The following is a 17,781-nucleotide window of genomic DNA, read 5'->3' as shown; positions in this document are numbered from 1 at the left end:
TGGAGCTAGATAAAAAAAGTCACAAGAAAAAGACTCAAGCAGTGCAAGGATTGAAGCAGGACACTGATAAGATCAAATATGCTAACAATAGTGGTTACCACAGTTTTTAAACAATAGTACTCTGCTCTCCTGATACTCCATGCAGAGTTCCACACTTAAAACTGATCAAAGTGAAAGTGCACTGGTTGAAATTGGAACGAATCTACTTGACTTCTTCCAGAACCCCTTACAGAATACAATTTCAAAACCACTGCTCTTAGAAGGAATTAATATAGTCACACGATTGTGTTTTATTTACTTCATGTCTCTCCCAATGTGATTCTAACTTCTCAGGTGCCAGCACTTATTCTCACAGTTTATCTTAAACTTCAGAACTAAGCAAACAGTACTAGGCTTTCAATATTAATGATAAAAGTTATAATATAGAAAAAAGGAAGATAAGATTATCAGCTTTTCCACTGAAGAGTGTAATTTAAGTGACTACATTTTCTAACCTAAAAGTTAGGAGTTATGATTAAGTTAGTGTATTTATGGCCACAGAATATTCAAAACTGCCATAGTGTTGGAAGATATAGGAGATATGATTGTATTTGGTATAACATAATTTTTTAAAGATTGGTATACTTGTTTTCTTAACAATGAATTCATATCTGAAAATGCCTCCCCATCTATCATGTGAAAATCTGTTCTCTCACCTTATAAAATCTGGAGCTCTAAATGAGATCTCTGAAAATGATGGTCGGTGTTATACTATTTATTTTCCTCATAGCCATCTAACAGGTTCCTAGCAATAACATGTAAAACTGATTAAACTGAGAGGCATATGTCGCTCCTGGCAATCACTACTCTCGAATCTTCATAGGGAGAGGAGCTAAGAAAAAGGTAAGTTACAAAGAAACTGGAAAAGGTATATGATTAATTTAACATGCCTCATACTGAAACAATTAGATTCACTTTTACAATTTAATCTAATCCATACAATCCTCTCTACCTTTCCTCGCCACTGTTGTTGGGAACATAACCACTTAAACAGTCTGGAGAATTCTGGTTTTCTCCTTATGGCCACACCTGTGGCATATGGAAGTTCCCGGACTGAAGTGGAAGTGATAGCTGCAGTCTACACCACAGCCACGCCAACACTAGGTCTGAGCTGCATCTGCGATCTACGCCTCGCTTGCGGCAATGCCGGAGCCTTAACCCACTGGCGAGGCCAGGGATCAAACCCCCATCCTCAGAGAGACAATGCTGGTCCTTAACCCACTGAGCCACAATAGGAACTCCTAAAGAATTTTAAAATGATTATTCCCTTTATAAACACTCTGATTAAAAAAAAATGTTCAAAACAATGTTTCACACATATTAAAAGTTAAAGAACAATCTCACTTCATCAGATAAAAGACAGCGGGAAGAAACCAACAACCATCCTGGGCCACTCTATCACGCATTCAAAATCCTCTCATAGTATGTGGCTCAAGCCCAGCTAGTGACAATTATTAAAAGGAAGAAGAGGGGAGGCAGGTACAGGATATAAATTAAATTCTCCGGAGTTCCTGTCGTGGCGCAGTGGTTAACGAATCCAACTAGGAATCATGAGGTTGCGGGTTCGGTCCCTGCCCTTGCTCAGTGGGTTAAGGATCTGGCGTTGCCGTGAGCTGTGGTGTAGGTTGCAGATGCGGCTGGGATCCCGAGTTGCTGTGGCTCTGGCGTAGGCCGGGGGCTACAGCTCCGATTCAACCCCTAGCCTGGGTACCTCCATATGCCGCAGGAGCGGCCCAAAGAAATAGCAAAAAGACAAAAAAAATAAAAATAAATTAAATAAATAAATAAATTCTCCAATATATCATCTGGCCAACATACAATATATTCACTTACAGGCATACTTAATAATAAATGATCCCTAAATAGAAACATGATAAGCGTTATTATAAGGAAAATACCTTCTCCATGTGATTTTGTAAAACCAGTCCAACACTGAGCATTCACTCAAAAGATCATTTCTGGGCACACTCTACACTTCCTAAATTTGCAAAAATAGTCCACTATTCTGCTGTAAATTTGCATGGGATAAAGATAACCCTCTTCACTATAGCAAAATAAATTTTATCACATGTCCATTTAGTTTAGCTTAACAAATTACTAATTTATATTTTTTCAAATATAAAAATCGAGGATTCCCAAATAATCATTAAGAACAAAATAACTTAATAAAAAACAAAAGCTTTTTATAAATAAAAATATACTTGAAAGTACTCCTGTGAAAACATACAAAATCCTCATTTGTAACTAACAATCAAAATAATGCCTAATATCAAACATTTAACTATATACATCAAACTACATGTTCAATTAGAATCAGAGGAAAATTTCCAGCTCTTTCCTACTTAAGGACAAGTTTTTTGAAAAATATCCCACATGTAAATAGATATTTTGTGAAAAGACTGTACAACTACTATGTTGAATTTAACAATACAACAAAATTAACTTAGAACAGATGCTAATAGTTAGAAATATTATACACAGTGTGTAATTGCCCCTGAAGCAATTTAAAAAATTTATAAATTATCTTAAGATAAATGTGTATTTTCCCCTAATTTGTGAAAGCTGTAATAACCTTTCTATTTAGAATAACTCCTTATTAAACCACATTCTCCCAGATGGAGCAGCTGGGAGAAAATAAAAGGTAGTTTTTACAAACGAATTTTGATGCTATAGAAAAGATAATTCAACATTAAAAACAGCATGACTGTAGTCTGCAAAATAAAAACATGTAACAGTGAAAGAAAACCCTTTAAGGAGAATGAGGAAAATGCAATTTACAGGATCATTTATGACTAAAATGCTTAACCCAGCTTTTCTAATTTTTAAAATTCGACCCAAATTTGTGCAGATTATGAGTTCTAAAACTTTTTAAAATCCTATATAGTGGACTTATTAGTATAAGGTAATATTTTATGCTTAATAAGTCTACCAAATATTATTTAAAAATCCAATTTTATGAAAGTATGTTGCATGACTGATTGCATTTTATAGCAATGTTAAATGACATTTAAAAAGTGACATTGGGTTAAATAATGAAATTGAGAATATAAATCAGCCTTAAGCTCCAGCTAAAATTTCAAATTATTATCTCTATCCTCACAGATCTTGGCACAAATATTTTTAAAATGCAGTAGTCTGCTTATTTTTTTAATAACTTAAATTTGTAATTTAAAAATTTTTAATTACATGCTCTCAATAACAATAAACCCAAGTAATTAAATTTTTACCTCACTATGCTCTAAATTAGCAATCCTTTGAGCCAGTCCCTTGGGATTAAAAAAAACAAAAAAACTTCAAAACTTGTTTTTAATATCATGCTTTCAATCTTCATTTTTATTCATTTGTTCAATAGAGGGACTGAGCCTATATTTAAAAAAAAAAAAAATCAGTGGCATTGTTCAAGCTGTCCCCTCAATTTGTATAATATTCAATTACACTAAGCGGAATAAAACTGCCTGTTATCCCAAAGTTGGGTTCTCAATCCATATTCAGCACGAAAATAATTTTTTGCTTCCTGTCTAATGCACAGAAATAAAACAAAAACTATTAACGTGCTCAAAAGACACTCTGAACACTTACATACCCACATGCTTAACTCTTTCTTATCCTTTAAATCCCCTCTCTAAGACTTCTCTAAAACTGGGAGGAAGGGTATCACTCTTCCAAAGGCAGGCATGATTAGCATAAAGCAAAGTAAATTTGATTATCCTTAATTAAGTTTGTGTCGGTTCCTCTCTTTCCCCCTTATCCCAACATGAAGTCTGAGCTAACCTACAGGCAAGTTCTACGTATATTAATTCACACCCCTTTTGATGTCACCAAAGCCAAATGATTTCAGAATGAAAACTCCAAGTAGTTTACACAGTATCTCCTGCAATTCCAAATAAATCCAACTGCACTAACAAAGAGAGAAAAAGAGCCCCCTTGAAAGTTTAAAGACTATGCAGTTGTTCTTTTATCAAAACAGATTTTTCACAAGTGACCCAAATAGAATTACAGCTTAGGAAAATCAAGCCTTTAATTCTGAAGAATAATTTGCACCTAGAGAAAAATTCAAGGTAATGGTTTTCACTGCATGTGGACTTTAGACCAAATCTATTTATTTTGATTTTGCTGAAGTCTGGGTATAACCACTGGTTGGCCTAGGCTGCAGGACCACCATCCTAGTGAGAGCATCTTACAACAAGCTGCTTTTGATACCTTAGTGACAAAACTACTTTGGATAGGGTTCCAGACAAGCCTGACCATAAAAATTTGGCATTTTAATTAGGTTTCAATGTGCTCTGTAAATGGTACGGCACAAATCCGATGGCAATTTTTTCATTCAGTTAAAACCTTAATGCGCATATATGTGGCAAAACTTTGTGTTTCTTTTTGCTTTTTAGGGCCACACCGCAGCATATGGAGGTTCCCAAGCTAGGGGTCAAATCGGAGCTACAACTGCTGGCCTACACCACAGCCACAACAACACCAGGCCATCTACACCACATTCTTAACCCACTGAGTGAGGCCAGGAATCGAACCTGCATCCTCATGGATGGGAACTTCAGTGACACAACGTTGAATTTAGAAAGCCTGTAAATACTAACTTTGCCACCAAACACTTTGAAAAGGGTCAATTTAAGGAACACACCGATAAATCTTAACATTATGCCAAACCTCTGTTCCTAAACTGTTGTATGACAACTGACTTTTCATAAATCAAATCATATTTGATAAGTACCACGTAAAAGGGATCATTTAAAGGCAGCTTTTAGTCAATTCTTTCTGTAAAATTCCTAATTCTCCTATCATAACCACGACTTGTTTTGTAATCTTATACTTGCAAAATATCAAGTTTCTTAAAGCAGAGCACAACTGCTTGCATAGGCCAAATTCATCCCAGCATGGCGACCCTTCTCTCTCTTTCCCAGGTCTTAAAAATGTCACCCCAAAACCCAGCTGTTCATCTGTGGTAGAACATACAGCACTAGAAAAGTTGAAAAAAGAAAGTAAGTGAATTTTTAAAATGTGAAATAGAAATGTGTGTATTTCCCCAAAAGAGGTCAATGGATTATTTTTGACAATGATCACAATAAATGCTCGATTAAAAAAAAATTAAGATATGCATATCTCAAATGACTTTCCCCACATGCCTCTGTCACCTGGAGGAAACTGTTCCATAACTGTTTATCTCCATGAACACATGACCTCCATGATGGCACCAAGGTCAATGAGACATACAGGAGGGATATGCTTAGCAAGTGCTGATTTGCCCAGCTCTATGGTTCTCTTCAAAAAGAAACAAGGAAGAACAGTAACAATAACAATTTATGTATATATTACAGATTACTTATACATTACATATTATAGTTTATGTTTTAAGTCTTAACATTCAAGTACCCCATTACAGGATTCTGTAAAGACATGTGTCAGCAATAGCCAGATATAAAAGGGGGCATCACAGGACACAACCAGGTACAAAAACTGCTGCACAGAAAGAATTAACAAAGTGCCAGACTGAAGACTCCCCCCTTACATCTTGTACTGAAAATCTATGGTACCCTGGGTACATGCTACAAAGACTCAATTTCAAAGTGAGAGTTGTCTGTTGACAGAACTTTTTGAAAATGACAAATAGCCAAAGATCCATAAACAACAGAAGAGGCAACCCTCACATCAGAAATGCTTAGGTAAGGAGTAAGTCTGTTATCTGCTGAGGCTGCCAGTTAACATGAAATTCACCAAGTGTCCTGGTGTCCCCTTACTCTTTACCAAAGACTCCAGACACTTCCTCCACTGTCACAATCCTGCACCTTTCACAACCGGAAGTTTTCTTGGATGAGATTTAACCTCTAAACACATCACCTTGGTATAATCTGTTTAAACTAGACATACTCAAAAAATTCCTTATCGTCTGAAACGACTATTATTTAAAATTTCCAAATAACTGTCAAATATAAAAAAGACATCTGTCAGAGCTAGCACCTGAGAAGTTAAAAGCGATTCAGTGGAGAGCAGTTCAACTATGGGTAATTCATTCTAACGTTTGCTAAACAGACTGCATGCATTATAACAGTGGAAAACGAAAGAGGGGGGAAAAAATCGGCAGAAGCACTGGTTATTCACAACCAGCGAGTCCTGGGCTGAGAGCAGTCTTCCAAGTTACTTCCAGAGAAGCTCCTGATTGGTGGGCGGCCCTGGGTCAATGTGATTACTTAACCCTGGCAGTTATAACTAAACTCCACTTTGACGGGCTCCAAAGCTTATTACAAAAAGACGACTGCTTGAGCATATCAAGTACCTCGGTGTCCTGCTTCTATTTTTCTCCCACAGAACCCGGAGCCTGACACCTGAAACTCATCAGACAAAAACATTACCTCGTTTCGGGGCTTTAGAGTTTTGTATTTATTACTCTGCAAGTCCACTGGGCATAGATTCAGTTGGGGGGTGGCGGTGTGAAAGATTAACCCATTTCCTGCATACACAGGGAAGAACTCATGACCATTCAAGCAGTTCCCTCTCTTCCAAGTAACTTTTTTTTTTTTTTAAATCATTTAGTCCAAAAATAACCATAAGCAACAAACATTAAACACTGGCATGGCAACGTTCGCACACCATGCCCTAGTGCTACCCACAGGCAGATGTGTTCAAGTCTGGGTCCCCCCAGGAGGGTCCTCTAGGTCCTTCTTCCTTTCGGGGGCCAGCCAGGCTTCCCCCGAGTTTTTCTGTAAAATCCGCCGCTTTCGCTGGCCCGGGCAAAAGCAGGGCGCCTAGTCCCCCGGGCAGAGTTTCTCCCAACTGCCCAGCAAGCACGTCGTGAGAGCTTCCAGCGGGCCCCCCGCGCGCACCTGGCCCGGCCCCCGCCCCCTCCCCGCGCTGTCCCAAGCCCCAGAGAGGGGCCCACCTGCCTCTCGTCGCCTGTCCCACGCCCGAGTCGCCCAGCCAACTCCTGCCTGGCGGCTGCACTCACGCCTGCCCCGAGCCCCCCACCACTGCGGGGACCGACCCTGAGGGGCAGGGGCGCCCAAAGGGGCCCCGGAACAGGCTGACCCCGCGACGCCCCCCAGAGGCCGGGTCCCGCGCGCCTGTCAGCGCCCCCGGAAGGGGTCAAGCAAGGGGCTGAGCTCGCCAGGTGCCCTCTCCGCTCCTGACACCCTCGCCCCGCCACCGCACTCACCTGGGGGGCTCTAGCCGAGGGGCCAGGCGAGGGGGTCTGGGGTCGCGCCAGGAGGCCGCCAGCCAGCCGCGGCCCCCACCCTCCCGCGCCCGCTCGGGCCGGCGCGCGCCCCGGGCCCGACGCGCGCCTGGAGCGCCGAGGGGGAGGGGGCGCGTGGACGCGCGAGCACCGGGGGGGAGGGGGCGCGGGAGGCGGGGGTAGGGGGCGCGACGAGAGCCGCGGCTCGGCAGCGGCGGCGGCGGCGGAGAGAAAGCGGCCTCAGCCCCGTCCGTCATGGCGCGCGGCGGCGGCGGCGGCGGCGGCGGCAGCGGCGTCGGCTCCCTCTGGCCTCCCGGCTCCCTCGCCTTTAGTTTGACCTTTCCCTCCAGTGTGTCTGAGGGAGAGCGGCGGTGCACGCGCGGGTGCATGTAGCTCTGTATGTGCGCGCGCGCGCGTGGGGAAGGGGCTGGGTTCGCTCGCCGACGCCTGACGTCACTGCCATGGCAACGGGAGCCCCGCCCTTCGCCCCCCGCTTCCTGCCCCTCCTTCTGTGCACGTTCTGGGGCCTCACGTGCTCACCCACACGCACGCACGCACGCACGCTCGGAGCGCGCGCACCCAGAGCGTTACGTGGGGGGGGGAGGGTGGAGGGATCGTCTGGGTCTCCTTGTCGCCTCCCTGAGATCGACCAATCCAGTGAGGAGAAGCGGTGGGCGGGGCGGGCTCGGCTGCCAGAGTGGCGTGAAAAATTTCCCAAGGCAGAGCGAAAATTCTTCCTGACCAATTGAGCGTGCGCAGAGCGAAAAGGGGCGCGTTGCTTGGGAGTTTCGGTGGGAGGAAAGGGGGCGATTCGGTTTTCGAGAGAAGGGAGTCCTGGCCAGTGGTAAAGGGAGGTTAACTGGTATACGAACTGGGATTGCGTGGTGATAGAGTCAGGGAACCCCGGATTGCAGTCTGGCTCAGCCTATTTGCTGTGTGACCTTCGATGAGTTACTTAAACACTCTGAATATCTTGGGTAAAATGGGGCTAGCAAAATCTACCATGGTGGTTGTGAGAATTAAAAGAGAATGTGAAAACCACTTCACCTGACATAGACCCTAGATATTAATACGGAGCCCACAACCTCCATATTTTACAAACGGGGACACAGGACGCAGGGAGATTGAGATTAAGTGATATGCTCAATGTCAGGTAATGGTGAAGACCCAGACTCTTTCCTACATAGCCTTCCTTTAGAGGGGGAAAAACACCACAGAAGAACGTGTAAAGAGCTTCTTTTGTTCTCCGTGGATCTGTTTTTAATCCACACCACCCCCTTCCCATCTCCCAAAAGGTTTAGAACTCTGGACGTAGGGGCTGGACTGCCTTGGTGCAGTTTTGGATGGCAGTTGTTTGGTTCTCAGTTTGACCCCGAACAGCCAACGGAATGGTGCTTTCCTTAGCTCCCTTGGGGAGCCTAAGTTTCTTCTAAGGTTTTGGTGAAAGTGTAAACAGTACCAAGGAGCTCCAGGTCCTCCACAATTTCTAGCTACCTGAGGAAAGATTAACTCCGTTAACCAACATTTACTCAGCGTCCACAGCCCACAAAAGGCTCAGCTGTGCAGGCACCTTAAGTTTCGGACCCACTGTTCACCTCATCATTCCTTAAACTTGTGCTTCTAGTCCTTTCCTCTGACTTAGCACTTAATCACTTACTGCCTCATGTTAGTTCTAAAAGTATGTAGTACTATTTAACTTTAGATTTGCTGTTTACTTTTTAAAAGTATATGTCCGTCTCCTTCCTTGTCTTATAGCCCCTCCTCCCACCACTTTCTTTCCAGGAATTAATTCCCTTAAGCCTTTCAAGTTCTAACTAAAATGTAATCTCTTCCGAGAAGTCTTGCTGGACCTACTCAGAACTAATCAGTCCCTTTTCCCCAGCACTGGGTACACAGCTGGCTTCTGACGCTGTTGTATACTTTGTGTTGGGTCGTTTATGCACTTCACCTAGAGAAAACTTCTCTGGACATCCATGTATGGTTTGACTCTTCCTATCCCCTGCTCCCATGGCATCTTGTGGTGTAATATATCACTTCACACCCATTCCTTTAAGTCTTGATTTATTTGCCTTCTGCATCAGATGTAAAACTCTCTAATGGCAGGAAACATGTTTAGTTCCACTTTGCATTTCCAGCATCAACCTCAGTACCACAACTCCAGAACAACTAGCTATTGAACAGCTGAATGGGCTCCTTGCCTGTTTCTTAAATTTTTAAGGGCAATCTTTACCTTGTTTGTATTTATATCTCAGAACCAAAGATTTTTTGGGGGAAGTTGTAAATCTTGGACTACTTTAAAAGTGCCCCAGAAAGTACATGGTCACACTCAGGCAATGAATGCAGGCTTTGGCAATAACACAAGATACTGAGCAGAGCAAGAAGTAGGAAGACCAGGAAGAAGACGTTGTGTTTTCTTAACTGCTGCTGTGGACCTAGAGTGAGAGATTTTTCAGGTGTTGTTAAGGTTAACAGGCCGATTCTTCCAAGGTGTATCAGTGATCTTGCTCCCAAAACGGGGGAAAAGTTACGCAAAGAGGAGTCTTGAAAAAGAGATCAAAAGTGTTCCATTGTGGCACAGTGGGTTAAGGATCCAGTATTGTCACTGCGGCAGCTCAGATTGCTGCTGTGGCAGGGGCATGACAACCCCCCCCCCCAAAAAAAGAGCGAGATCATGCAGTGTTTGCTTACTCTGAACTGGTCGCATTGGTTCCTTTGTCTGATTGGTCAGGACATTCTGAAGCCCAGTGGCATTGTGGTGTGTGGTGTTGTTCTCCCTGTGACATGCTATTTAACTCCCTATGTGTGTGAGTCAGTCCTTAGCAAACCTAGTCCTCTTATCCCTCATCATGTGAAAGGCACTGCCCAACATCCAGTGACAGAGTCATGCTCAGTTTATCGCGTCTCCATGCTGTCAATCTTTGAGTTCTATAAAGGCTTCCTCTTAAATGGCTGTGGTCACCAGGTACTGTGAGCCCTCCCATCTCTTATCTGGACAGAAACCCCCTAATTGGTCTTTTTACCCCATCTTGGCCGATCTAGCCCAGCTTCCACCATACCCCAGACTCCACAGGGGCTTTCCTTTCTTTCTTTTTTTTTTTTTTTTTTTTTTTTTTGCTTTTTTAGGGCTGCACCCGAAGCATATGGAGGTTCCCAGGGGTAGAGGTCTAATTGGAGCTACCTCTGCCGGCCTATACCGTAGCCACAGCAATGAGGGATCCAAGCCATGTCTGCGACCTAGAGCACAGCTCACAGCAACGGTGGATCCTTCACCCACTGAACGAGGCCAGGGATCGAACCCGAAATCTAATGGTTCCTAGTCAGATTTGTTTCCGCTGTACCACAATGGGAACTCCAGAGGGGCTTTTCTGGGCTTTTCCCAAACAGTTCAAAAATCTTCCATGGGAGTCCCCGTCATGGCTCAGTGGTTAACGAATCCGACTAGGAACCGTGAGGTTGCAGGTTCGATCCCTGGCCTTGCTCAGTGGGTTAATGATCCGGCGTTGCCGTGAGCTGTGGTGTGGGTCGCAGACGTGGCTTGGATCCCTGGTGCTGTGGCTGTGGTGTAGGTTGGCGGCCACAGCTCCGATTCGACCCCTGGCCTGGGAACCTCCATATGCCGTGGGAGAGGCCCTAGAAAAGGCAAAAAAAAAAAAAAAAAGAAGTTTAGAAGTTGTACACCACAGATTGTATGAAATAAAAACTAAAATTAAAAAAAAAAAATCGTCCATGGCTCCTACTTGCCTCCTCAGGAAAAAAGATCAAATGTCTCCCATGGTTTCTTCCCCCTCATCCTCAACCAATTTCTTCAGCCACGTCTCCCACTAATCTTGCAAGACCTCTTTTGCTCCACAGGTGTTGAAAACACACAGCTTCTCGTACATATCATGCTACATGTGCACACAGGTTCATCTACCTGGAAGTCGCTGCCCAGAATTCTACCAGGTTAATTGCATCTATGCTTCCTGGGTCTATGAGGACAGCCACACTTCATCCACCTGGCATAGCTTTTAATCTATGTTGCGAATATACTCTATGTGTTTACATGTCGTATCTTCACTAGAATATGAGCTACTCGAGGACAGAGGTCTTGGAGTATTTTATCCCTGTACATAACTCCAGCACCAGTCAGGGTGCCTGGTACATGATAGACAGTCAATAGTTGTTTATTGAATGAATGAATGTATTATAAACTCCACAAAGGAAAAAAAAAGCTATTACATTTCTTTGATTCTTTATAAAGCTATGCCCAGTATTTTGGAAGTAATAATTAGGTACTTAAATGAATGAAAGGGTAGTAATGAAGTATTAAATGTCCCTTGATAGACGAATGCGTAAAGAAGATGTGATACGTATGTGTAATGGAATATGACTCAGCCATAAAAAAGAAGAACAAAATAATGCCATTTGCAACAACACAGGTGAACCGAGAGATGATCATGCTGAGTGAAGTAAGTCAGAGAAAGACAAATACCATATGATATCACTTATATGCGGAATCTAAAATATGACGCAAATGAACTTTTAGGAAACAGAACTAGCCTCATAGACTTAGAGAACAGACTTGTGGGTTGCCAGGGGGGAGGGAGATGGATGGATTGGAAATTTGGGGTTAGCAGATGCAAACTACCATATATAGGATGGGCAAATAACAAGGCCCTGCTGTATGGCACAGGAAACTATATTCAATATTCTGTGATAAACCGTAATGGAAAATAACATACATTTTTAAAAATGTGTAGGGAGTTTTCCCCAGGGCGCAGTGGGTCAAGCTGCTGCAGAGGCCTGGGTTTATCCCTGGCTTGGCACTGTGGGCAAAAGGCTCCGTTGCTGCTGCAGCTGCATCATAAGTTGCTGCTGTGTCTCCGATTTAGTCCCCAGCCTGGGAACTTCCATGTGACATAGGTGTGGCCATTAAAAAAAAAAAAAAGAATGTGTATATATGTATAATTGAATTGCTTTGCTGTATAGCGGAAATTAACACAGCATTTTAAATCAATAGAAAAAAAACACCCTATTGTGTATCAGGAACTAAATGCAATACTTTCCATTCATTGGCTCAGTTAATCCCTCAGCAACCCCATGTAGTAGACATTGGTATCTGTATTCTGCAGATAAGGACACCAGAGCTTAAGGAGGGGAGATGACAGGGCCAAGGTCACACTGTTGTTGGTCAAGCCAGGCTTGGATTTCAAATTCACCTAACTTAAAAATAGACTGGGTTGAAAGGTATTGTGCGGCTGCTGATGTGGTGATGGTGGTGCTGCTGGTATGGATGACTTTTTTGGTTTTTTTTTTTTTTTTTTTTTTTTGCTTTTTAGGGCTGCACCCATGGCATATGGAGGTTCCCAGGCTAGGGGTCAAATTGGAGCTGCAGCTCCCAGCTTACACCACAGCCACAGCAACTCAGGATCTGAGCTTTGTCTGTGACCTACACCATAGCTCACAGCAGTGGGGGATCCATGACCCACTGAGGGAAGTCAGGGATAGAACCCTCATCCTCATGGATACTAGTCAGATTGGTTTCCACTGTGCCACAACGGGAGCTCCGTGGACGACTTTTATATTTCCTCTTCTACTCACCCATTTTGGCCACGCCGTAGCATGCGAAAATTTTCAGGCCCTTGCCACAGCAGCAACCCAAGCTGCTGCAGTGACAACACTGGATCCTTAACCCACTGGGCCACCAGGGAACTCCAAAAGGCTCCTTCTTCTTCTTCTTCTTTTTTTTATTTCTTTTGTCTTTTTAGGGCTACACCTGCAGCATATGGAGGCTCCCAGGCTAGGGGTTGAATTGGAGCTGTAGCCACTGGCCTACACCACACCGAAATAATACAGGATCTGAGTCACGTCTGTGACTTACACCACAGCTCATGGCAATGCCAGATCCATGACCCACTGAGCGAGGCCAGGACTTGAACCTGCATTCTCATGGATACTAGTCAGATTCATTTCCGCTGAGCCATGAAGGGAACTCCAAGTCTCTTACTTCTTATCAGAGAAATCAGTACTCCCTTTGCCCCAACAGGAAGAAATGTGATTGCACTATGAGCAGTCAGTATGCACAAGTGGAGGGGTCATATTTTGGTGTAGGTCGAAGATGCAGCTTGGCTCTGGCATTGCTGTGGCTGTGGCATAGACCACAGCAGCGACCTGAGTCGCAGCAGTGACAACCCTGGATCCTTGACCTGCTGGGCCACAAGGGAACTCCTGATTCCTTATAGAGTAAAAGCTTATGCTTTTTTTTTTTTTTTGGTTTATTTATGCCACTTTACATATGAAGGTAGTTTCCAAATTCTCTTTATATCATGAACACTCATCCACTAAATCCTAGAGATGACATGTGATCCTTGCATTTCAAACAGTCAAATATACACATGATGCCCCAGTGAGTATATACATTTTTTCTCCCTCCTCCTTCTATCAAGAGAGGTGCCAGAAAGTTACTTTGGAAACAACCTGTAGTAAAGTAATTCTATGACTGCATTGTCTGGGAAAGAGAGTGTAACCAGGCTTGGATCCCTGGATCATTCTGTAGAAGAATACTGATCTCCAGCTAGAGACATTTCATTTGGATTATTAGATGAGCAAGAATTAAATGAAAGTTTGGGGGTTATTTGTTTTAGCAACCAAGCTTTCCTCAATGGCTTCACTGGAAAGGTAAACAATATGGCTGTAATTTGCACCCCAAATTTGTTGAGCTGCTCATACACGTAACATTACATTCCTAACTTTGGAGCCCAATTAAGTACAGCTCTGCCTCCAGCCTTTATTAAATTGCTTCCAAGTCTTTGATTCCCTAACTATGTGTGACTGTCATTGCTAGAAAATTATGTGCAGTTCCAGAAGCTGATAATTAGTTTAAAAAAAAGCCACTCAGGAGGAACCAATACACACACACACACACACACACACACACACACACACACACACACACACACACACACACACAGAGTAATATGCAGACTTTCTGGTAACTTTTACCATTTTTACTACTGTCGTTATCAGCATCAGTATCTTCCTTATTTTTTTTTAACTCAAGATGCTTCAAGAAGTCTGAAATGATCATCTTGAATATTTGCAGCAACTCAGGAAGAATGAATGAGGTGACCCCCGGAAGGTCGTGGGCTGTCTTTTCTATAAGTCGTCATCACAATCCCTCTGTGATGTTTGTCCTGTGACCTCAGGCGGCGTGCAGCATTGCGACAGGCATCCATGTTTGAATGGCCCCCCCAGCTCCTCGAGAATCACCGCGGGGTTGGAGAAAGAATGTCCTCCTGGTATTTTACGTGAGCATCTACCTGAAAGGCTGCAGCCTGGCAGAAGGAGCTGTTGGTTCTCCCTGCAGGTGGGGCCTGGGATGCATCCCCCGCAGGCCACAATTTTGCCCTGGGGCAGACTCTTCAGTTTTTCTGTTGGACTGACAATTTGAGCCAAGCTAGGGGCCAAGAGACATAATGGACTAAAAACTAGGGAGGTGAGTTTTGTTAAATTACAATAACATGCAGGCTTTCGGGGAAGCTGCAAAAATCATTCCTGTCAGATGTACTCAAAATCAACAGGCAAATTACTCCTGCCAAATGTTCTGAGGCTACTGAATAAAGCCCTGTACTATTTTAAACAGTAACTCAAACCCTCTAGTCCCATGTCTCTATAATAATCATGAAAATTCTTAGCAGTATCCTCTGTAATGCATGGTAATGGTTGTTTATTGATTGACTGTCACGTGCAAGGTATCTCTTAGGTGCTTTATGTGTGCTGGATATTTAATGCTCCCTACAGCCTTGCAAGGTTCTAAGCAGTAACAGGAAATAGGAGTTGCTATCCCATCTCATAGAGGAGGAAACAGAAATTTAGGGCATGTAGGCAGCTTGCTCCGCGTCACCACCGTGGTGACATCAATGCGATTAAATTATACTCTTTGCAAAAAAAATATAATAACTCAAGACTTGTGGATGTAAGAGCTAAATCCAAGCTCGGGGACTTTTTGAACAAACTTTTTACTGGAACAAAAACTTAAGGTGAAGCATTCAAACTCGGTGGATTCACCAGGCAACTCCTCTCATGAATAATTTGGAATGAAAGGGTTTTGACTGAAATCTCTACATTATTTTCCTTGGAGGAGAGCCAAGTTCTTCATAAGAATTTCTGCAAAAGAGGAACCTGGGGCTGAATCTGATTTATAGAGGAAAAAGAGATTTTCTTATTTCAACTTCACATTCTTACTCTCCACTTGAATTTGCCAATTAATGCAGGAATAGCAAATAACCTGAAGACGTAAGTTCAAGTTGTCTGGGTCCCACTTAGTTGAGGCTTAGGGCAGGTTTATGCTGAGTTGTATAATATTTACCTCCCCTGCTCTAGTCCACAGCGAGATTTCACATCCATACTGTGGAACAAGTGCAGCTCATCTTTGTTTACTGTCGTGATCCCTCAGTGTCCCAAAGAATTAACCCAGGACTGCCACCAATACCCAAATCCACGAATGCTCAAGTTCTTTATATAATAATGACATGTTATTTGCATATGACCTACACACATTCTCCCACAGGCTTTAAATTATTTCTAGATTACTTATAATATCTAATACAATGTAAATGCTATGTAAATAGTTGCAAATACAATGTAAATGCTATGTAAATAGTGCGGTGTACAGCAAATTCAACTTTTGCCTTTTGGAACTTTCTGGAATTTAAAAACGTGTATATACTTTCAATCTGTGGTTGGTTGAATACGCAGATTTGGAACCTGTAGATGCAGAGGTCTGGAGGGCCAAACTGTAACTGATTTAATTAAAATGGAGTAGAGTCAGGGCTGGGCTGTAGCCTGCTTGTAGAGGCTCACAAGAGCTGACTGCACACAACGCTTCCTGATTCTGCATTTAGTGATATCTCATTGGTATCTTGAAATAAGCCACTGTGGAAGAATTTTCCTTAGGTAAACTAGCAGCTGTTCCAAATCAGGGCCTTTATTCCCTAAGAGACAGTTAAACCAGCACACTACTGGGTAGATGGAATTATTTGTTCAAAAATATCGGCTGTCTTCCCCATGGGTCTGTATGCTGCCCTTCCCTGGGAGAGGACAATATTTTTCGCCTACTGAAGTCAGGCTTGACTGTCCGACTCGCTCTGGTTGATGGAATGTGACTGGAAGTGCTGTGCCATTTCTAAGCAGAGGAACGTGTGCCCATTTTTTTTTTTTTCTTTTCCGCTACCACAAGCAGGCCTGTCCCAGATAGTGTCTGCGTCTTCAATCTGAGTCTTAGAATAAAGAGCACATGGAGCAAAATCACAGCTGTAAAAAAATGTGGACATAGGCAAGGAACGAATCTTTCCTGTTATGTAAAGATTTGGGGCTTATGGTTACTCCAGCATAAATGAGGCTAAGCTGATTGATACAGCAATTGGGACTTATGATTGAGGCTGCCAGAGCAGAAAACCCAAGTTGTGGGGCATTAACTCTGGGGCTTGGGAATGGGAAACAAAAAATATGCATTGAGGGAGGGAAAATAGCAACTCGTGTTACCTAGTGGCAATACGTTTGGTGGAATTGTCACCTCTGATGACTTTGTGGTTTTAGACAAAGAGGTTATGAAACAGAGTGTTACTGCCATGCGTAAAGTGCTATGGTCTGCCCGTGAGGGGGTACTGTATGAAAAAACTGAGCTTAGCAGAGAACTGTCCATTTTGGGGAGATTGAAACACGTGGAGATGTCCGGAAACTTGAGGACCCAGGGGACTAGAGGGTAGAGTTGATTCTGATTTACAAACAGTCAAGGATAGCACTTCAGTCTTTAAGTGACAAAGTTCAGCCCTTGGAGTTCCCTTGTGGTGCAGCAGGTTCAGGATCTGGTGTCACTGCAGCGGGTCAGGTCATGTCTTTGCTGTGGTGTGGGTTTGATTCCCGGCCCAGGAACTTCTATCTGCTGTGAGTATGGCTAAAAAATTAAATTAAATAAAATTAAATAAAAAATAAAATAAAATCCGGCCCTGTACCAAGGACCAATAGAAATTATGGTCCATCCATGAAAATCTCTGAATTGCTGGAGTTGGCACCAATGAAATCTTTTCAACCAGACAAAGTGACTCTGGGAAAAGAGATTATAAGAATCGTTCTCCTACTGAAGAAAAATAAACTCAAAATACCTGCAACTAAGTCTAGAGAGAGTCATGACTAGAAAAGAATTGTGGATGTGGCCCCTGGAATAGGACATTTGATTTGGAATTCTATCACTGGCAACTAGGAGCATCGTCCATATAAACTGCATCCCAGGGTAAACTGAGATTGTATACAGAAAGCATTTAACAATGCACATAGTAAGTACACAGTTAGTGCTCAATAAATAGAAAAATTTATAAAGTCTGTTATAAGCTCAGAGTAGTTCTTTCTAGCAACATGGAACAGAGAGCAGATGAGAGATAATCAAGAAATCTCCGTTAAAAGGGTCAATGCTAATAATTTCAGCAAATGGAAATGATCTTGTTACTAGGTCAGGGTGGTGTGACAGAAAGAACGTGGGTGGCGGAATCACATAGAGTTGAGCTTGCAATCCACCTCTGCTGCTTGAC

This window comes from Sus scrofa, chromosome 4 (genome assembly GCF_000003025.6).
Source record: "Sus scrofa isolate TJ Tabasco breed Duroc chromosome 4, Sscrofa11.1, whole genome shotgun sequence".
Taxonomy (NCBI): domain Eukaryota; kingdom Metazoa; phylum Chordata; class Mammalia; order Artiodactyla; family Suidae; genus Sus; species Sus scrofa.
Note: the sequence above shows the minus strand (reverse complement) of the source record.